The following is a 23918-nucleotide window of genomic DNA, read 5'->3' as shown; positions in this document are numbered from 1 at the left end:
CTGGGAAGCTGTGCAGGCCCTGATATGTAAATTTTATATGTATCAGTCCTCACAGAGGATTAGCTGCCTGGGGACCTGGCAGAAATATATACAAATAGTATGATTAAGCATAAATACTACATTTAGTAGAAATACTATGTTTTAGCACAAATACTATAAAATGGCAGAAATACTATAATTAAGCAGAAATACTATATTTGGCAGAAACACTATATTTAGTACAAATCTTATGAAATAGCAGAAATAATATGATTTAGCAGAAATGCTGTATTTGGCACAAATCTCATAAAATAGCAGAAATAGTATGATTTAGCAGAAATGCTGTATTTAGCACAAATACTGAAAAGCAGCAGAAATGCTATGACTTAGCACAACAGTAATAACTTATAGAAAAATTGGAAAAGCAAAATGGACAGCTGGAAAAATCCTGAACATGCTAAGGGTCCCTCAAATCTAATTGTTAATTAAAAAAAAAAAATCAGCAAAAAAAGTATAACAGTCACACAATCACAAATATGGGCACATATGGAAACACACATGCACAGAGAGACACACAGGACCAAATTCAGTCAACCAGTCTAAATATATTGAATTTAAGTGATATAATAAGATGCTCCCATCAAAAGGCTCTCTCTCGCTCTCTCTCTCTCTCTCTCTCTCACACACACACACACACACACACACACACACACACACACACACACAGAGCCTAAGCCTAAAGGAACAGTATTTGTGCCATGGAGTGTTAACAAGAATCTGAGGTCCATATTACAAAAGCTGCTAAAATCATAAAAGGTTGCAGAATTGTAATAAATGATGAATATGAATTAGTGGTCTGTGATAGTGTATTAATTTGTAGGAAAAAAACACATGTTGCCCAAGGTGTAATTGAACCCACGACCTTTGGGTTGCAGACCTGTGTCATTACCAACTGCGCCACTGGGAAAGAGAGCGGCGCCTGGAAAACAGGGTGATGAGCAGTCAGAATCAGATTGCGGTGAGAGGCGAAAAACGCCGTTTTGCAGTTACAAAACGTCGTGTAACTCAAAAACTAGGTGGACTAGAAGCATAATTCTTGTACTGGGTGAATCAGCGTACTTTCGTGTACTTTGACTGTGATTTGCATTGCTCTTTGTACATCTGTCGCTGAGATATGACGAGAGAAGAAAGGGCAGACCTCAGATATGATTGGCTGGCTGGTAAGCCGTGCAGGCCCTGGTATGTATTTGTATGTATCAGTCCTCACAGAGGATTAGCTGCCTGGGGACCTGGCAGAAATATATAGAAATAGTATGATTAAGCATAAATACTACATTTTTTAGAAAAACTATATTAAGCACAAATCCTATGAAAAGCAGAAATACTATATTAAGCAATATAAATATCCTCTAAAAATCCTATAAAAAGCAGTAAAACTGTACTATGATTTGGTAGAAAATCCCTAATTAATCAAAAATACTAAATTTGGCAGAAATAGCAGAAATGCTGTATTTAGCACAAATCTCATAAAATAGCAGACATAGTATGATTTTGCAGAAATGCTGTATTCAGTCAACCAGTCTAAATATATTGAATTTAAATCATATAATAAGATGCTCCCATAAAAACTCTCTCTCGCCCTCCCTTTCTCTCTCTCTCTCACACACACACACACACACACACACACACACACACACACATAGAGAGACAAGCAAGTTTCTAGGTCAGTCAAGCAGCCTGGGAGCTGCTAAATTTGAATCCACCAATCAGAGAGGCTGTGTACTTTTTCCCGCCAAAACAGGTGCAGCCGTTTTTACACACTCAGCACAGAGAGAGACAGGATTTCTGCAGTGTATTTCTCATAGTGAGGATTCCTCTCAAACAAATGGCCATAATTTCCTAACCGTAGGGGCTAGAACGGTCATTCTTACACCGTTTTGTTCAGAAGAGATGGGGAATCTTCAAGTGTTAACAATTTATCATTAAAATATGAATTATTAAAGATATTTGACTTCTAATGCACCATAACTGAGTAGAGGCGAAGCAAAAACTGCCTTGACCTGCCCTCAAACAACGCTTTCTAACTCTAAATCTATATGGAGTATCGATATAATTCTTTCACCGTAAGAGACAGCAGGCTTTGGTGAACAGTCATGGAAATTTTCAGGTCTTTGTGGAAATCTATCAAAAACATATGACGAGAGAAAAAAAGTGGTTCATTTCCAGAGTTTGAAAGCTGAAGAAATCTGAGCGAGGGACAAATTTCCTACCCTCAAACAAACGTAATTCATGGCCAAATGGTAATAGGTGAGAAAAAAATCGTCGTACACTGTGAGCGTCAGGGTGTCTGAAGATATATTGGCACAAGCCTCATGTCTTAATGTCACTTTGTTAGGGAGATATGACGATTCGAATATGCCTCTCATTACAGAAATCAAGCGGTGATTTTGAACAAACTCTCCATTGAGTTTCTATGGAGAGTTTTCAGACTTTGTGTTGGTCTGAGGAGATTTGCCAAAATTCTATAAATCTCACAACAATGATGGTGACATTTTCTGAAAGCCAGCAAAAATACCTACGTTTTGATGTATAATTTGTGTGGGTTGAGTGAAAATTGAGCGAGTAGCAAGAAGTTGTTCGGACATGAAGAGAAGATTTAAAAAAGGAAGAGTGGCTCACTTAGAACCAACTGCATAGCAACCATAACAACGCATGTATTTTCTGAAAAATCAGAAAAATGAATCTCAGAACTTAAAGAGGGATAAGATGAAAATGGTAACAGATATGAAAAAGCTGAATCAGACAGGAATAGCCCAATAATTTGTGAACATTTTAAAGTTTAAATGGTTGTTCTAGGTGAAAGTATGAGGAAGTAGTTAAGTTTCAAAAACAAGCAAGTTTTAGCAGAATTTTGGAAGTTTTCCATTCATTTCAATGGGACAAAAATTGCATAAAAAGCTTAATATTTTAAAAAGTATAACAGCAAAAATACCAAAAGTCATAGCACACTTTAGCAGAAATAGCAGAATAGTTTAAAATTTGAACGGTGAAAATCGGCTGAAAATTGTGGAAGTAGTTAAACAGCAAAAAACGTACGGAAGCAACTTGAAGAATAATAATAATAATAATAATAATAATAATAATAATAATAATAAAGAATAAAGAGAAACAGGAACTCAATAGTGTGGATGCCTCCAGCATCCACACAATTTGCATTTCCTGCGAAAATGCAGTGTGGATGCTGGAACGCTGAAGCTGTCTGCTGAAACTAGCTGAAAAAGCTGAAAAGTTGCAGAAATTGTAAAAACTTTGCAGAAGCAAAGGAACTTTGCTAAAATGTAGTAACTTAGCAGAACTGTAATATCTTAGAGGAAACATAATACTTGGCAGAAATAAAATAGCATAGCAGAACTTAGCAGAAACATTGTAACTTACCAGAAACATGATAACTTCTCAAAAATACAGGAATTTAGGAGAAATAGTATAAGATAACAGAAAGAATATATTTAGCCAAACATTCTTAAACATTACAGAAATACTATGATTTAGAAAAACAGTACAACATAGCAGAAATGCTGTGATTTACCAGAGACACTGTAATATACTATGAATATTGTAATTTTATATAAATACTATGTTTTAGCAAAAATACTCCAAGTTTAGCACAAATATTATAATATAGCAGAAACACTATTCTATAGCAAAAATGCTATATTTAGAAAGAAAAATATAATATAGTAGAAATACTATGATTTAGCAGAAATCCTACAATATAGCTTAATAACAATGATTTAGAACAGATAATATGATTGAGTAGAATAGTAATAACTTAAGTGAAAATATTGGAACGGTAAAATGATAAGCTGAATAAAAGGAACATGGTTAAGTTCGCTCAAAACTAATTTTTGTTCATCTGTGAAAAAATAAAATAAAAATACATTTAGAAAAAAAAAGAAAGAACAGCCAACAGATACACAAAATCAAATATGGATACACAAATCACCAAATACACAGAAAATCAAATATGGATACACAAATGTACAGAGAGAGACAAACACACAGGGTCTATGCCAGTCAACCAGTCTGAATATATTATATTTTTATCCACCAATGAGATGCTGCCCTAAAAAGGTCTTTGTGTGTGTGTATGTGTGTCTCTCTCTCTCTCTCTCTCTCTCACACACACACACACACACACACACACACAGAGGGAGAGAAAATCAAGTTTCTAGCTCAGTCAAGCAGCCTGGGAGCTGCTAAATTTAAATCCACCAATCAGAGAGGCTGTGTACTTTTTCCCGCCAAAACTGGTGCACCTGCTTACACACACACAGCACAGAGAGAGACAGGAATTGTGCTTTCTATTTTCCATAGTGAGGACTCCCCTCAAACAAACAGCCATAATTTCCTAACCGTAGGGGCTAGAACGGTCATTCTTACACCGTTTTGTTCAGAAGACATGGGGGAATCTTGAAATGTTGACCATTTAAAATAAAAATATGAAATATTAGAGCTATATGACATAGATGATTGGTTGGCTTAGAAGCCACGTAGAGCTGGGCGATATAAGATTTTTTCATATCACGATATGTTTTTTTCATTTCAGGCGATAACGATATATATCACGATATAAGCCAAATAACTATATTTGTAAGATTTAAATGTGCCGTTGCTCACAAGTAAAATGTGAAATAATTAGCAGCTTGTTTTAGTTAAAATTTATTTCCCATAATAAGTTCAACAGGGCAGATGTACTTAAGGAACATGAGACTTCAGTTTCAGATAAATAAAGGCAAATATTGCAAACTACACAAAGGGCAGCCCTAAAGCGTTTAAGTTTCAAAATAGAACAAACAAAACAGACCACTAAATTGTCAATACCACTAAATTGTCAATTCCACTTAGAAACAAAATATTAATTCTAAAAATAAATCTTAGGTCGTTCTACAGAAGAACAGACAAAATTGACTAACTTTTGTCAATATCAAATAAACTGAGAACTAAAAGGAAATTCTCAATCTCTCCTTGTTGTATAGCTTAGCTTTTCAAACAGTTTTAACAGTTACTTTAGTCTGACAAAAGCCACATGACGAATTAGCGCTTTCAGTCAGAGATTGAGCATGCACCGCTTTATTGTATTTCCAGACTTGCTTTCGGCACAATTTACAGTCTTGCGCTACTCTGTTTTTGTCAGACTTGAAATAGCCGAAATACCTTCACACTACGGAACTTCTGTGGCCCTTCCGTTTGACAAGCTCTCTGGGATTGGAACCATCATCTGTTTTTTCTTCGGTAACCTTCGCTCAGGCTCTCGGTTGATTTTTCTCTAGTCGGCAAACTCCTTTCCTTCATTACCTGGGCTGCACGGCTGCAAAAACAAATAAATACACATGTGCCTTTGAGGCTTGTGCTGTACATAACAACTCACCTGAAGTGGCCTGAGGCGGTGATTGGTTCGGCTCTGCGCTACTTAATTTGGATTGGCTGTTCTTTTTTTTTTTTTTTAAGAGGACAAGAGAGATGAGGCCTATCGCAATAGTTTAATTTTTCTATTGCGAAAAGTTATTTCATAATACATATCGTTATCGTTTTATCGCCCAGCTCTAAAGCCACGAAGGTCCCAATGTGCAAATTTTAATATTACAGTCCTTACAGAGGACTGACTCCTGGGGACCTGGCAGAAATATATAGAAATACAATGATTACCCAGAAATACTGCATTTAGTAGAAATACTATGTTTTAGCACAAATACTATAAAATGGCAGAAATACTATAATTAAGCAGAAATATTATATTAAGTACAAATCCTATAAAATAGCAGAAATAGTATGATTTAGCACAAATGCTGTATTTAGCACAAATCTTATAAAATAGCAGAAATAGTATGATTTAGCAGAAATGCTGTATTTAGCACAAATACTGAAAAGCAGCAGAAATGCTATGACTTAGCACAATAGTAATAACTTAAATAGAAAAATTGGAAAAGCAAAATGAACAGCTGAAAAAGTCCCACAATCACAAATATGGACACATATGGAAACACACAAGCACAGAGAGACACACAGGATCAAATTCAGTCAACCAGTCTAAATATATTGAATTTAAATCATACAATAAGATGCTCCCATAAAAACTCTCTCTCGCCTCTCTTTCTCTCTCTCTCTCACACACACACACACACACACACACACACACACACACACACACACACACATATAGGGAGAGACAAGCAAGTTTCTAGGTCAGTCAAGCAGCCTGGGAGCTGCTAAATTTGAATCCACCAATCAGAGAGGCTGTGTACTTTTTCCCGCCAAAACAGGTGCAGCCGTTTTTACACTCAGCACAGAGAGAGACAGGATTTCTGCAGTGTATTTCTCATAGTGAGGATTCCTCTCAAACAAATGGCCATAATTTCCTAACCGTAGGGGCTAGAACGGTCATTCTTACACCGTTTTGTTCAGAAGAGATGGGGGAATCTTCAAGTGTTAACAATTTATCATTAAAATATGAATTATTAAAGATATTTGACTTCTAATGAACCATAACTGAGTAGAGGCGAAGCAAAAACTGCCTTGACCTGCCCTCAAACAACGCTTTCTAACTCTAAATCTATTTGGAGTATCGATATAATTCTTTCACCGTAAGAGACAGCAGGCTTTGGTGAACAGTCATGGAAATTTTCAGGTCTTTGTGGAAATCTATCAAAAAGATATGACGAGAGAAAAAAGTGGTTCATTTCCAGAGTTTGAAAGCTGAAGAAATCTGAGCGAGGGACAAATTTCCTACCCTCAAACAAACGTAATTCATGGCCAAATGGTAATAGGTGAGAAAAAAAATCGTACACTGTGAGCGTCAGGAGTGTCTGAAGATATATTGGCACAAGCCTCATGTCTTAATGTCGCTTTGTTAGGGAGATATGACGATTCGAATATGCCTCTCATTACAGAAATCAAGCGGTGATTTTAAACGAACTCTCCATTGACTTTCTATGGAGAGTTTTCTGACTTTGTGTTGGTCTGAGGAGATTTGCCAAAATTCTATAAATCCCACAACAATGATGGTGACATTTTCTGAAAGCCAGCAAAAATACCTACATTTTGATGTATAATTTGTGGAAGTTGAGTGAAAATTGAGCAAGTAGCAAGAAGTTGTTCGGACATGAAGAGAAAATTGCCAAAGGTACAGTGGCTCACTTAGAACCAAGTGCATAGCAACCATAACAACGCATGTATTTTGTGAAAAATCACAAAGATGAAACTCAAAACTTAAAGAGGGATAAGATGAAAACGGTAACAGATATGAAAAAGCTGAATCATTCATGAATAGCCCAATAATTTGTGAACATTTTAAAATTTGAATGGTTGTTCTAGGCGAAAGTATGAGAAAGTAGTTAAGTTTCAAAAAAGAGTAAGTTTTAGCAGAATTGCGGAAGTTTCCCATTCATTTCAATGGGACAAAAAATTGCATAAAAAGCTTAATATTTTAAAAGTATAACAGCAAAAAATACCAAAAGTCATAGCACACTTTAGCAGAAATAGCAGAATAGTTTAAAATTTGAACGGTGAAAATAGCACAAAAATTGTTGAAGTAGTTAAACAGCAAAAAACGTACGGAAGCAACTTGAAGAATAATAATAAAGAATAAAGAGAAACAGGAACTCAATAGTGTGGATGCCTCCAGCATCCACACAACTAGAAGAATTTGCATTTCCTGCGAAAATGCAGTGTGGATGCTTTAAAGCTGAAGCTTTCTGCTGAAACTAGCTGAAAAAGCTGAAAAGTTGCAGAAATTGTAAAATCTTTGCAGAAGCAAAGGAACTTTGCTAAAATGTAGTGACTTAGCAGAACTGCAATATCTTAGAGGAAACATAATACTTGGCAGAAATACAATAGCATAGCAGAACTTAGCAGAAATATTGTAACTTACCAGAAACACGATAACTTCTCAAAATACAAGAATTTAGGAGAAATAGTATAAGATAACAGAAAGAATATATTTAGCCAAACATTCTTAAACATTACAGAAATACTATGATTTAGAGAAACAGTACAACATAGCAGAAATGCTGTAATTTGACAGAAATACTATATTTAGCACAAATCTTATAAAATAGCAGAAATGCTGTATTTAGCACAAATACTGAAAATCAGCAGAAATGCTATGACTTAGCACAATAGTAATAACTTAAATAGAAAAATTGAAAAAGCAAAATGGACAGCTGAAAAAATCCTGAACATGCTAAGGGTCCCTCAAATGTAATTGTTAAATGAAAAGAAAATCAGCAAAAAAAAAGTATAACAGTCACACAATCACAAATATGGACACATATTGAAACACACATGCACAGAGAGACACACACAGGACCAAATTCAGTCAACCAGTCTAAATATATTGAATTAAAATCATACAATAAGATGCTCCCATAAAAACTCTCTCTCGCCTCCCTTTCTCTCTCTCTCTCTCACACACACACACACACACACACACACACACACACACACATACGTGTTTTCGTGAAATATCAGGACCTATGACAAAATGTGACAAATGGGAACGTGCCTTTCTGAAGGTCCTAGAGGCATGGGAATCACACAAAGTTTGACCCATGCTTCCAGGAACACGCCCATCTGTTGAGATTTTGGCTAGGGTGAAATTTTGGTCAAACCTGAATTTAATGCTACTTGTGAGGACACTGTCAGGTTTATGTGACTTATGAGTACCATAAGGTCACACACTGATATTTCATGTTTAGGTGAATTGTGAAGCCCATGGAAACACATAATTTTCAAGTATATATGACTTATAAGGACCAGGTAAGGGTAGGTTCTGTATTTTTAAGCTTGGCTCCTTTTGAGATTACAATATAATAGGCATGGATGCACAATAGTAATGCTCACCAGTCGGGTAACTTCTGACAGAAATATCAGACATTTATGTGTTAATAAAACAGTAAATATGAGCTGTGTAGAGACTTAAAAAAGACATAGGTCAAATGTGGTCAGTCTACTTTTTAAGTCTTAATATTGTAATGCATTAATTCATTTTGTAGTGAATGTTCATGTCAATAAAAACGTGGAACATTATCTGCCTTTCTTATCATTTAATTGGAAAAAGCACCCAGCATAAACCACAGATTTATGAGTAAGAACAATGCAATACAGAAAACTACAATATTGACATAACTGTGGAAGCAACAAAGTATCTCTCTTGGTTGTTTCTTTTTTTCCTTGCATCTTTCTTTTAATGCAATGATCCTGTTGTGGATGTAGTACTTTATGGCAACCCAGTCTCTGCCTTTACGAGCTGCCGGCTCTGCTTGGAAGCAGCAGTCACATTCCTTTTACCTGGTACTTTGCAGCAACCTTTACTTCATCATTTGTCCACTTGCTTCTCACCTTCCCAGCTGTCATAAATGGAAACAAAAGAAAATATCTTAATGTGAATGCAAGAAAAGATAGAAAATATTCTAGTTTATAGTTTATAATGTGAATACAAAATGTTCTTAAACCTTGCTTTCTACTGGAGCACTTTAAAGGAGCAATGTAACACAAACTAGAGTTGTTGGTTCTACCAATTGAGAAAGGCTACAAAACACATTCATGTCCTTCACAGCTTAAAACAATATGAGGACAATGTAACACAAAAACACAAAAATATCAAATTTAGTAGGAATAAATATCAAGCTGATGCTTTAAAGGGAAAGTTAGAACTAACAAATGGTACGCCAATTTCTTTCTCCTAAGATCTTCACAAAGAAGTAAAGCTAATGTTGATTTTGGGAAACTTTGACTCAAACTGATTGTTTTAATACAATCAAAGTGCATTTAATTTATGCACTAGGCCCAACTGACACATAAACTTGATTACTAAATACAAAAAACATGATGTGTAACCTGTTGGAAGAATGAAGTGGGTATGTCACTCACCAATTGGTCTGTATGAGGCTGAGACAGGACCTCAGCACTTGGTGTCTGCAACAAAAGACAACAATATAACGTCAGAAACATTCTCTAGTATAAATCCCGACTAGATGATCAACTACAGATCATATTTGTAGCAGTGAACATTATTCACAGAAGGATCCGACTTCCTTATACAAGATTCTATAGAAACTTAACACTGTACAGTTCTGCTACCAACAATATGAGGACAGTGTAACACACACTAGAGTTGTTGGTCCAACCACATGAGGAAGGCAACTGAAACACACTCATGTCCTTCACAGCTTAAAACAATATGAGGACAGTGTAACACACACACTACAATCACTGGTCCTACCACATGAGGACTTCTACTTAAACACACTCACGTCCTTCACAGCTTAAAACAATATGAGGACATGACGACTGAACACATGTAGAGTTCATGTTCCTGACTTCTAACTTCTCCTGCTGTTGTCAATAAAAGCTCTAAACCCAACACTGATGTAAAGCCATCTATTTCCCAGAAATTAAATCATGTAAACTGATCAGCGGGAGGTTAAATGGACAAAAACATGTGTAAAAGGACAAAAATATCAAATGTAGTCAGAATAAAGATCAAGCTGATGCTTTAAGGGTAAGTTTGGACTAACAAATGGTATAGACCAGGGGTGCCCAATCCCAGTCCTCGAGAGCTACTGCCCTGCAGCTTTTAGATGCGTCCTTGTTCGAGCACACACCTGAATCAAATGAATGGCTCGTTATCAGGCCTTTGCCAGACTTGATGGCATGCCGAATTGGTAATCCAACTATTTGATTCAGCTGTGTTGGAGTAGGGATGCATCTAAAAGCTGCAGGACAGTAGCTCTCGAGGACTGGGATTGGGCACCCTGGTATAGACAATTACTTTCTCCTAATGCTAATGTTGATTTTGGTTAACTTTGACTGAAACTGATTGTTTTAATACAATTAAAGTACATTTCATTTATGCACTAGGCCCATCTGACACATATACTTGATACCAAATACAAAAATATGATGTGTAACCTGTTGGAAGAATGAAGTGGGTAAGTCACTCACCGATTGGTCTGTATGAGGCTGAGACAGGACCTCAGCACTTGGTGTCTGCAACAAAAGACAACAATATAACGTCAGAAACATTCTCTAGTATAAATCCCGACTAGATGATCAACTACAGATCATATTTGTAGCAGTGAACATTATTACAGAAGGATCCGACTTCCTTATACCAGATTCTAAAGAAACTTAACACTGTACAGTTCTGCTACCAACAATATGAGGACAGTGTAACACACACTAGAGTTGTTGGTCCAACCACATGAAGAAGGCAACTGAAACACACTCATGTCCTTCACAGCTTAAAACAATATGAGGACAGTGTAACACACACTACAATCACTGGTCCTACCATATGAGGACTTCTTCTTAAACACACTCATGTCCTTCACAGCTTAAAACAATATGAGGACATGACGACTGAACACATGTAGAGTTCATGTTCCTGACTTCTAACTTCTCCTGCTGTTGTCAATAAAAGCTCTAAACCCAACACTGATGTAAAGCCATCTATTTCCCAGAAATTAAATCATGTAAACTGATCGGCGGGGAGGTTAAATGGACAAAAAGCGTGTAAAAGGACAAAAATATCAAATGTAGTCAGAATAAAGATCAAGCTGATGCTTTAAGGGAAAGTTTGGACTAACAAATGGTATAGACAATTGCTTTCTCCTAATACTAATGTTGATTTTGGGAAACTTTTCCTCAAACTGATTGTATTAAAACAATCAAAGTGCATTTCATTTATGCACTAGGCCCAACTGGCACATATACTTGATACCAAATACAAAAACATGATGTGTAACCTGTTGGAAGAATGAAGTGGGTATGTCACTCACCGATTGGTCTGTATGAGGCTGAGACAGGACCTCAGCACTTGGTGTCTGCAACAAAAGACAACAATATAACGTCAGAAACATTCTCTAGGATAAATCCCGACTAGATAATTAACTACAGATCATATTTGTAGCAGTGAACATTATTACAGAAGGATCTGACTTCCTTATACCAGATTCTAAAGAAACTTAACACTGTACAGTTCTGCTACCAACAATATGAGGACAGTGTAACACACACACTACAATCACTGGTCCTACCATATGAGGACTTCTACTTAAACACACTCATGTCCTTCACAGCTTAAAACAATATGAGGACATGACGACTGAACACATGTAGAGTTCATGTTCCTGACTTCTAACTTCTCCTGCTGTTGTCAATAAAAGCTCTAAACCCAACACTGATGTAAAGCCATCTATTTCCCCAGAAATTAAATCATGTAAACTGATCAGCGGGAGGTTAAATGGACAAAAACGTGTAAAAGGACAAAAATATCAAATGTAGTCAGAATAAAGATCAAGCTGATGCTTAAAGGGAAAGTTTGGACTAACAAATGGTATAGACAATTACTTTCTCCTAATGCTAATGTTGATTTTGGTTAACTTTGACTGAAACTGATTGTTTTAATACAATTAAAGTGCATTTCATTTATGCACTAGGCCCATCTGACACATATACTTGATACCAAATACAAAAATATGATGTGTAACCTGTTGGAAGAATGAAGTGGGTAAGTCACTCACCGATTGGTCTGTATGAGGCTGAGACAGGACCTCAGCACTTGGTGTCTGCAACAAAAGACAACAATATAACGTCAGAAACATTCTCTAGTATAAATCCCAACTAGATGATCAACTACAGATCATATTTGTAGCAGTGAACATTATTACAGAAGGATCCGACTTCCTTATACCAGATTCTAAAGAAACTTAACACTGTACAGTTCTGCTACCAACAATATGAGGACAGTGTAACACACACTAGAGTTGTTGGTCCAACCACATGAAGAAGGCAACTGAAACACACTCATGTCCTTCACAGCTTAAAACAATATGAGGACATGACGACTGAACACATGTAGAGTTCATGTTCCTGACTTCTAACTTCTCCTGCTGTTGTCAATAAAAGCTCTAAACCCAACACTGATGTAAAGCCATCTATTTCCCCAGAAATTAAATCATGTAAACTGATCAGCAGGAGGTTAAATGGACAAAAACATGTGTAAAAGGACAAAAATATCAAATGTAGTCAGAATAAAGATCACGCTGATGCTTTAAGGGAAGTTTGGACTAACAAATGGTATAGACAATTACTTTCTCCTAATGCTAATGTTGATTTTGGTTAACTTTGACTGAAACTGATTGTTTTAATACAATTAAAGTGCATTTCATTTATGCACTAGGCCCATCTGACACATATACTTGATACCAAATACAAAAACATGATGTGTAACCTGTTGGAAGAATGAAGTGGGTAAGTCACTCACCGATTGGTCTGTATGAGGCTGAGACAGGACCTCAGCACTTGGTGTCTGCAACAAAAGACAACAATATAACGTCAGAAACATTCTCTAGTATAAATCCCGACTAGATGATCAACTACAGATCATATTTGTAGCAGTGAACATTATTACAGAAGGATCCGACTTCCTTATACCAGATTCTAAAGAAACTTAACACTGTACAGTTCTGCTACACACAATATGAGGACAGTGTAACACACACTAGAGTTGTTGGTCCAACCACATGAAGAAGGCAACTGAAACACACTCATGTCCTTCACAGCTTAAAACAATATGAGGACATGACGACTGAACACATGTAGAGTTCATGTTCCTGACTTCTAACTTCTCCTGCTGTTGTCAATAAAAGCTCTAAACCCAACACTGATGTAAAGCCATCTATTTCCCCAGAAATTAAATCATGTAAACTGATCAGCGGGAGGTTAAATGGACAAAAACATGTGTAAAAGGACAAAAATATCAAATGTAGTCAGAATAAAGATCACGCTGATGCTTAAAGGGAAAGTTTGGACTAACAAATGGTATAGACAATTACTTTCTCCTAATGCTAATGTTGATTTTGGTTAACTTTGACTGAAACTGATTGTTTTAATACAATTAAAGTGCATTTAATTTATGCACTAGGCCCATCTGACACATATACTTGATACCAAATACAAAAACATGATGTGTAACCTGTTGGAAGAATGAAGTGGGTAAGTCACTCACCGATTGGTCTGTATGAGGCTGAGACAGGACCTCAGCACTTGGTGTCTGCAACAAAAGACAACAATATAACGTCAGAAACATTCTCTAGTAGTATAAATCCCAACTAGATGATCAACTACAGATCATATTTGTAGCAGTGAACATTATTACAGAAGGATCCGACTTCCTTATACCAGATTCTAAAGAAACTTAACACTGTACAGTTCTGCTACCAACAATATGAGGACAGTGTAACACACACTAGAGTTGTTGGTCCAACCACATGAGGAAGGCAACTGAAACACACTCATGTCCTTCACAGCTTAAAACAATATGAGGACAGTGTAACACACACTACAATCACTGGTCCTACCATATGAGGACTTCTTCTTAAACACACTCATGTCCTTCACAGCTTAAAACAATATGAGGACATGACGACTGAACACATGTAGAGTTCATGTTCCTGACTTCTAACTTCTCCTGCTGTTGTCAATAAAAGCTCTAAACCCAACACTGATGTAAAGCCATCTATTTCCCCAGAAATTAAATCATGTAAACTGATCAGCGGGAGGTTAAATGGACAAAAACATGTGTAAAAGGACAAAAATATCAAATGTAGTCAGAATAAAGATCACGCTGATGCTTTAAGGGAAAGTTTGGACTAACAAATGGTATAGACCAGGGTGCCCAATCCCAGTCCTCGAGAGCTACTGCCCTGCAGCTTTTAGATGCGTCCTTGTTCGAGCACACCTGAATCAAATGAATGGCTCGTTATCAGGCCTTTGCCAGACTTGATGGCATGCCGAATTGGTAATCCAACTATTTGATTCAGCTGTGTTGGAGTAGGGATGCATCTAAAAGCTGCAGGACAGTAGCTCTCGAGGACTGGGATTGGGCACCCTGGTATAGACAATTACTTTCTCCTAATGCTAATGTTGATTTTGGTTAACTTTGACTGAAACTGATTGTTTTAATACAATTAAAGTACATTTCATTTATGCACTAGGCCCATCTGACACATATACTTGATACCAAATACAAAAATATGATGTGTAACCTGTTGGAAGAATGAAGTGGGTAAGTCACTCACCGATTGGTCTGTATGAGGCTGAGACAGGACCTCAGCACTTGGTGTCTGCAACAAAAGACAACAATATAACGTCAGAAACATTCTCTAGTATAAATCCCGACTAGATGATCAACTACAGATCATATTTGTAGCAGTGAACATTATTACAGAAGGATCCGACTTCCTTATACCAGATTCTAAAGAAACTTAACACTGTACAGTTCTGCTACCAACAATATGAGGACAGTGTAACACACACTAGAGTTGTTGGTCCAACCACATGAAGAAGGCAACTGAAACACACTCATGTCCTTCACAGCTTAAAACAATATGAGGACAGTGTAACACACACTACAATCACTGGTCCTACCATATGAGGACTTCTACTTAAACACACTCATGTCCTTCACAGCTTAAAACAATATGAGGACATTGTAACACACACTACAATCACTGGTCCTACCATATGAGGACTTCTTCTTAAACACACTCATGTCCTTCACAGCTTAAAACAATATGAGGACATGACGACTGAACACATGTAGAGTTCATGTTCCTGACTTCTAACTTCTCCTGCTGTTGTCAATAAAAGCTCTAAACCCAACACTGATGTAAAGCCATCTATTTCCCCAGAAATTAAATCATGTAAACTGATCGGCGGGAGGTTAAATGGACAAAAACGTGTAAAAGGACAAAAATATCAAATGTAGTCAGAATAAAGATCAAGCTGATGCTTTAAGGGAAAGTTTGGACTAACAAATGGTATAGACAATTGCTTTCTCCTAATACTAATGTTGATTTTGGGAAACTTTTCCTCAAACTGATTGTATTAAAACAATCAAAGTGCATTTCATTTATGCACTAGGCCCAACTGGCACATATACTTGATACCAAATACAAAAACATGATGTGTAACCTGTTGGAAGAATGAAGTGGGTATGTCACTCACCGATTGGTCTGTATGAGGCTGAGACAGGACCTCAGCACTTGGTGTCTGCAACAAAAGACAACAATATAACGTCAGAAACATTCTCTAGGATAAATCCCGACTAGATAATTAACTACAGATCATATTTGTAGCAGTGAACATTATTACAGAAGGATCTGACTTCCTTATACCAGATTCTAAAGAAACTTAACACTGTACAGTTCTGCTACCAACAATATGAGGACAGTGTAACACACACACTACAATCACTGGTCCTACCATATGAGGACTTCTACTTAAACACACTCATGTCCTTCACAGCTTAAAACAATATGAGGACATGACGACTGAACACATGTAGAGTTCATGTTCCTGACTTCTAACTTCTCCTGCTGTTGTCAATAAAAGCTCTAAACCCAACACTGATGTAAAGCCATCTATTTCCCCAGAAATTAAATCATGTAAACTGATCAGCGGGAGGTTAAATGGACAAAAAACGTGTAAAAGGACAAAAATATCAAATGTAGTCAGAATAAAGATCAAGCTGATGCTTAAAGGAAAGTTTGGACTAACAAATGGTATAGACAATTACTTTCTCCTAATGCTAATGTTGATTTTGGTTAACTTTGACTGAAACTGATTGTTTTAATACAATTAAAGTGCATTTCATTTATGCACTAGGCCCATCTGACACATATACTTGATACCAAATACAAAAATATGATGTGTAACCTGTTGGAAGAATGAAGTGGGTAAGTCACTCACCGATTGGTCTGTATGAGGCTGAGACAGGACCTCAGCACTTGGTGTCTGCAACAAAAGACAACAATATAACGTCAGAAACATTCTCTAGTATAAATCCCAACTAGATGATCAACTACAGATCATATTTGTAGCAGTGAACATTATTACAGAAGGATCCGACTTCCTTATACCAGATTCTAAAGAAACTTAACACTGTACAGTTCTGCTACCAACAATATGAGGACAGTGTAACACACACTAGAGTTGTTGGTCCAACCACATGAAGAAGGCAACTGAAACACACTCATGTCCTTCACAGCTTAAAACAATATGAGGACAGTGTAACACACACTACAATCACTGGTCCTACCATATGAGGACTTCTACTTAAACACACTCATGTCCTTCACAGCTTAAAACAATATGAGGACATGACGACTGAACACATGTAGAGTTCATGTTCCTGACTTCTAACTTCTCCTGCTGTTGTCAATAAAAGCTCTAAACCCAACACTGATGTAAAGCCATCTATTTCCCCAGAAATTAAATCATGTAAACTGATCAGCGGGAGGTTAAATGGACAAAAACATGTGTAAAAGGACAAAAATATCAAATGTAGTCAGAATAAAGATCACGCTGATGCTTTAAGGAAAGTTTGGACTAACAAATGGTATAGACAATTACTTTCTCCTAATGCTAATGTTGATTTTGGTTAACTTTGACTGAAACTGATTGTTTTAATACAATCAAAGTGCATTTCATTTATGCACTAGGCCCAACTGGCACATATACTTGATACCAAATACAAAAACATGATGTGTAACCTGTTGGAAGAATGAAGTGGGTATGTCACTCACCAATTGGTCTGTATGAGGCTGAGACAGGACCTCAGCACTTGGTGTCTGCAACAAAAGACAACAATATAACGTCAGAAACATTCTCTAGGATAAATCCCGACTAGATAATTAACTACAGATCATATTTGTAGCAGTGAACATTATTACAGAAGGATCCGACTTCCTTATACCAGATTCTAAAGAAACTTAACACTGTACAGTTCTGCTACCAACAATATGAGGACAGTGTAACACACACTAGAGTTGTTGGTCCAACCACATGAAGAAGGCAACTGAAACACACTCATGTCCTTCACAGCTTAAAACAATATGAGGACATGACGACTGAACACATGTAGAGTTCATGTTCCTGACTTCTAACTTCTCCTGCTGTTGTCAATAAAAGCTCTAAACCCAACACTGATGTAAAGCCATCTATTTCCCCAGAAATTAAATCATGTAAACTGATCAGCAGGAGGTTAAATGGACAAAAACATGTGTAAAAGGACAAAAATATCAAATGTAGTCAGAATAAAGATCACGCTGATGCTTAAAGGGAAAGTTTGGACTAACAAATGGTATAGACAATTACTTTCTCCTAATGCTAATGTTGATTTTGGTTAACTTTGACTGAAACTGATTGTTTTAATACAATTAAAGTGCATTTCATTTATGCACTAGGCCCATCTGACACATATACTTGATACCAAATACAAAAACATGATGTAACCTGTTGGAAGAATGAAGTGGGTAAGTCACTCACCGATTGGTCTGTATGAGGCTGAGACAGGACCTCAGCACTTGGTGTCTGCAACAAAAGACAATATAACGTCAGAAACATTCTCTAGTATAAATCCCGACTAGATGATCAACTACAGATCATATTTGTAGCAGTGAACATTATTCACAGAAGGATCTGACTTCCTTATACCAGATTCTATAGAAACTTAACACTGTACAGTTCTGCTACACACAATATGAGGACAGTGTAACACACACTAGAGTTGTTGGTCCAACCACATGAAGAAGGCAACTGAAACACACTCATGTCCTTCACAGCTTAAAACAATATGAGGACATGACGACTGAACACATGTAGAGTTCATGTTCCTGACTTCTAACTTCTCCTGCTGTTGTCAATAAAAGCTCTAAACCCAACACTGATGTAAAGCCATCTATTTCCCCAGAAATTAAATCATGTAAACTGATCAGCGGGAGGTTAAATGGACAAAAACATGTGTAAAAGGACAAAAATATCAAATGTAGTCAGAATAAAGATCACGCTGATGCTTAAAGGGAAAGTTTGGACTAACAAATGGTATAGACAATTACTTTCTCCTAATGCTAATGTTGATTTTGGTTAACTTTGACTGAAACTGATTGTTTTAATACAATTAAAGTGCATTTAATTTATGCACTAGGCCCATCTGACACATATACTTGATACCAAATACAAAAACATGATGTGTAACCTGTTGGAAGAATGAAGTGGGTAAGTCACTCACCGATTGGTCTGTATGAGGCTGAGACAGGACCTCAGCACTTGGTGTCTGCAACAAAAGACAACAATATAACGTCAGAAACATTCTCTAGTATAAATCCCGACTAGATGATCAACTACAGATCATATTTGTAGCAGTGAACATTATTACAGAAGGATCCGACTTCCTTATACCAGATTCTAAAGAAACTTAACACTGTACAGTTCTGCTACCAACAATATGAGGACAGTGTAACACACACTAGAGTTGTTGGTCCAACCACATGAGGAAGGCAACTGAAACACACTCATGTCCTTCACAGCTTAAAACAATATGAGGACAGTGTAACACACACTACAATCACTGGTCCTACCATATGAGGACTTCTTCTTAAACACACTCATGTCCTTCACAGCTTAAAACAATATGAGGACATGACGACTGAACACATGTAGAGTTCATGTTCCTGACTTCTAACTTCTTCTGCTGTTGTCAATAAAAGCTCCAAACCCAACACTGATTTAAAGGCATCTATTTCCCCAGAAATTAAATCATGTAAACTGATCAGCGGGAGGTTAAATGGACAAAAACATGTGTAAAAGGACAAAAATATCAAATGTAGTCAGAATAAAGATCACGCTGATGCTTTACGGAAAGTTTGGACTAACAAATGGTATAGACAATTACTTTCTCCTAATGCTAATGTTGATTTTGGTTAACTTTGACTGAAACTGATTGTTTTAATACAATTAAAGTGCATTTCATTTATGCACTAGGCCCATCTGACACATATACTTGATACCAAATACAAAAATATGATGTGTAACCTGTTGGAAGAATGAAGTGGGTAAGTATGAGGCTGAGACAGGACCTCAGCACTTGGTGTCTGCAACAAAAGACAACAATATAACGTCAGAAACATTCTCTAGTATAAATCCCGACTAGATAATTAACTACAGATCATATTTGTATCAGTGAACATTATTACAGAAGGATCCGACTTCCTTATACCAGATTCTAAAGAAACTTAACACTGTACAGTTCTGCTACCCACAATATGAGGACAGTGTAACACACACTAGAGTTGTTGATCCAACCACATGAGGAAGGCAACTGAAACACACTCATGTCCTTCACAGCTTAAAACAATATGAGGACAGTGTAACACACACACTACAATCACTGGTCCTACCATATGAGGACTTCTACTTTCCTGTTGGAGGTTGAGACAGGATGGAAGGAGAGCAGGGAAGTAGCTGGCACAAATGATTCTATTGACACAACAGGTCAGTGAGATTAATGAACTGAACACAACAGACTCTTTCAAAATAAAACAGGAAAAATGGCATGAAAATACAAACGTTGTAATATACAACCCTAACATAAACTCCTTAAAACAATGTTAATAACGTTAAGCCAAACTCAACTAACCCGCCACTAAACATAAGAAACTCAAAAACCTTAGAATAACGTCAGAAACGCTGGGCCAGAGACCCAGACCCTATTGGTTTGTGCTAAATACGAAAACATTATTATTAACATTTAAATCCCCCAAACATATCTTGTGTTGAAAAAAAAATGTGTGTTGCAGTTAGCTACACTTAAAAAGAGCTTAGACTGACTGTCTGTGCAGTTGAAGATGCAGAGCACGTGCAAGGCCACAGGTCCCTTTAACTCCAGTGGAATTTAAAACAGTTAAATTAAACTTCTAATATCTATTGTTGAAGATAAATCTTAAGTAATTTTTAGCATTTATCATCATTCATCACACAGTTTGTTCAAATCGATTGTGTATTGTTTTAGTTCCGTTTAACTAGCGTTAATTAGCTTGTTAAACATACAACTTTACCTTGCTAAATGTGCGTCGAGTCATGGATATCAAAGGTAAATACATACGTCAAGACAAATCTCTGCTGAGTGCTGAAGGTCCCGGATGTGCAGTTCACTCAGAGCTCCGGCGAGTTTGTATCTTGCCGTGACCAGCAGCTCTTTGGTTGAGGCTTTCGAACAATCAGATGCAGCGTTACTCACTTGTTGTCCAATCACAGACGTCGTTCTATGCTCCACTGACGAAATGCCGCATCCTCTCACCAGCCACGGGCTCTCCTCGTCCATTTAACAACAAAAACACAGCAACACTCGCTGTATTTGAGGTAGGAACACTTGAGAAGTGTCACAGTGTTTTGCAAACTGCTGTTACAGTTAATTTCGTTCCGTTAATTTGTTTGGTTCCTATTCTTAAGTAACACTTAAATACACATGTGGTTAGCTTGCTGGTCTAGTTTAAGTTAGCATGGGCATGCTGTTCACTGATGGAGTAATGCCAAAATTGGCCTGATATTGTCAGTGTGTTATCATAAACATGTCCTAATTTGTCATGAAAAGAAGAGCAGTACCCCTAGACCCTCAAGTGAAAATACAGATAATAGATAAGCAATTTAAGAAAATAAGTATAATGTGTATAATAAATGATTTTACTGTCACTTTCCTGGGTTTGTTGACCCAGCATTTTAAGTTTTAGTTTGTTTGGATGTCGATGTTTATTTATAAGTTCTTTAGGTTAGCTAAGTTCATTTGTTTATTAGATTACCCTTGTGATGTCTGTTTTATTGTGAAAGTCCTTGTCCTATATGCAGTGAGTCTAGTTTTGTTTCCCTTGTCTTGTTAGGTCTGATTTGTCCCAGCTGTTCCTCATCCCCTCATTGTCTCTCTGTGTACTTACAAGGGCTTGCAAAAGTATTCGTCCCCTTTTCCACATTTTGTCACATTACTGCCACAAACATGAATCAATTTTAATGGAATCCAATTTCAGCAAAAGGTGGTTCTACAAAGTATTGACTCAGGGGCTGAATAATTACGCACACCCCCTTTTCAGTTATTTATTTGTAAAAATGTTTGGAATCATGTATGATTTTCATTCCACTTCTCACGTGTAGACCACTTTGTATTGGTCTTTCATGTGCGAGTCCAATAAAATTGATTCATGTTTGTGGCAGTAATGTGACAAAATGTGGAAAAGTTCAAGGGGCGAATACTTTTGCAAGCCACTGTAAGTCCTGTCCTCATTTGTTCAGTGTCAGGTCATCTGTTGTCTTTGGTGCCACGTTTCCATGTTCCAGGTATGTTTGTATCCATGTCAGGTTTCATGGTTTGTCCCCAGGTTAGGTTATTGTTTAGCTTCACTTCTGCCTTTTGTTTTGTAATCTTTTAATTCAATTAAATTCAATTTTATTTATATAGCACCAAATCACAACAACAATCGCCTCAAGGCGCTTTTATATTGTACAGTAGATCGCACAATAATAGATACAGAGGAAAAACCCAACAATCATACGACCACCTATGAGCAAGAACTTTGGCGACAGTGCGAAAGGAAAACTCCCTTTAACAGGAAGAAACCTCCAGCAGAACCAGGCTCAGGGAGGGGCGGGGCCATCTGCTGTGATTGGTTGGGGTGAGAGAAGGAAGACAGGATAAAGACATGCTGTGGATTAATAACAAGTATGATTCAGTGCAGAGAGGTCTATTAACACATAGTGAGTGAGAAAGGTGACTGGAAAGGAAAAAACTCAGTGCATCATGGGAATCCCGGCAGCCTACGTTCACTGCAGCACAACTAAGGGAGGATTCAGGGTCACCTGATCCTGCCCTAACTATATGCTTTAGCAAAAGGAAAGTTTGAAGCCTAATCTTAAAAGTAGAGATAGTGTCTGTCTCCCGAATCCAAACTGGAAGCTGGTTCTGCCTATTTTACCAGCCTTAATAAACAGCTTGCTTTCTGTTAATATTAAAATTTTCTTTCACGTTCCTTTGTGTCTGCATTTTGGGTCCATTCCTCAAATTCATACATGTGTCTAACCGTTTTTCCCCACTCGGCGACACACCCGTCGGGGTCAAACTCTGGTAATTGGTGATTCTGTTCTCAGACATGTGAAGCTAGAGACACCGGCAACCATAGTTAATTGTCTTCCAGGGGCCAGAGCAGGCGACATTGAAGGAAATTTAAAACTGCTGGCTAAGTGTAGTGAAGTAGATTCTGGGGTAGGATTTTACATGATGTCCACAAACGCACCACTAACATCCACACCTTCCCAGTTGACAATTAGCAGGCTTATAAGAAACAGCTGCGCTTCACTACCAGAAGGAGTCATTTGGTAGTCTTGTCCATCCAAGGTGGCTGCGAGCATTAGGCAGTTAAGCGCTGCAGATCTCTCCAGGAAAGTTACTCAGTTTAGTATTGCCCTTTAGAGAGTGGTAAGTGGGACTCTTGTGTTCATCATAACGTGGCATAGTAGGGTGGACTTTGACAACTGTTTCCCTCTTTTGTTGCAGGCTTGCACTATACTACTGCTGTCTTGTCATATGCTGTTTTGTTTGTTACGCAATGCTTTTATAACAAACAGTAATTTGGGGTGTATTTGTTTTATGTAGATCTTTTACTAATCTGTTTAATGTTTTATGCTTTCTTTTATTGCTTTAGTGGAGGTGTGGCTGCTTGTTGAGGGGCTAGGCACGTGAGGTGGAATCCTCCCGATGCATGCGAGTGTACACACCGGGCATAGGTAGATTGCACCGTTTAGTGTGAGTGAGGTCTGCAGTGAAATCACATGGGTGAGTAATTGGTGGCACCCTTGGGCACTCCTCCCTGTAGGTTGCCTCCTCAAGTGGCCGTCTCCACCATTTTGTTTAGTTGCTCTTTTATCATGTTGTGATTGTTTTAGGGTAGCATCGTGGTAGGGAGTCTGGTCGTTTTAATTAACTATTTTGCCGTCTCAACCCTGCTACCTTAGGTGCCTCTTTGATTTTATAATTCTATGTTTTTAGTAGTTCT

At 37.3% G+C, this 23918-nt stretch overlaps 1 protein-coding gene across 4 annotated transcripts in view; it reads right to left on the bottom strand.

The window, feature by feature from the left end:
* The window catches only part of nfkbiz (nuclear factor of kappa light polypeptide gene enhancer in B-cells inhibitor, zeta), a 41340-nt gene that overhangs the window by 11292 nt on the left and 6130 nt on the right, over positions 1 to 23918 (bottom strand). The window contains exon 1 of one of the 4 annotated variants that reach the window (XM_039607152.1): positions 9376 to 9383. The exons of the other annotated variants lie outside the window; for them this stretch is intronic. The gene's annotated coding sequence lies outside the window, so the exon portion shown is untranslated. Of the gene's footprint in view, positions 1 to 9375; positions 9384 to 23918 lie in introns of those variants that run through there. 4 annotated transcript variants of the gene reach the window in all.

This window comes from Oreochromis aureus, linkage group 23 (assembly GCF_013358895.1).
Source record: "Oreochromis aureus strain Israel breed Guangdong linkage group 23, ZZ_aureus, whole genome shotgun sequence".
Classification (NCBI taxonomy): Eukaryota; Metazoa; Chordata; class Actinopteri; order Cichliformes; family Cichlidae; genus Oreochromis; species Oreochromis aureus.
Note: the sequence above shows the minus strand (reverse complement) of the source record. Positions and strands in the feature narration are given on the sequence as shown.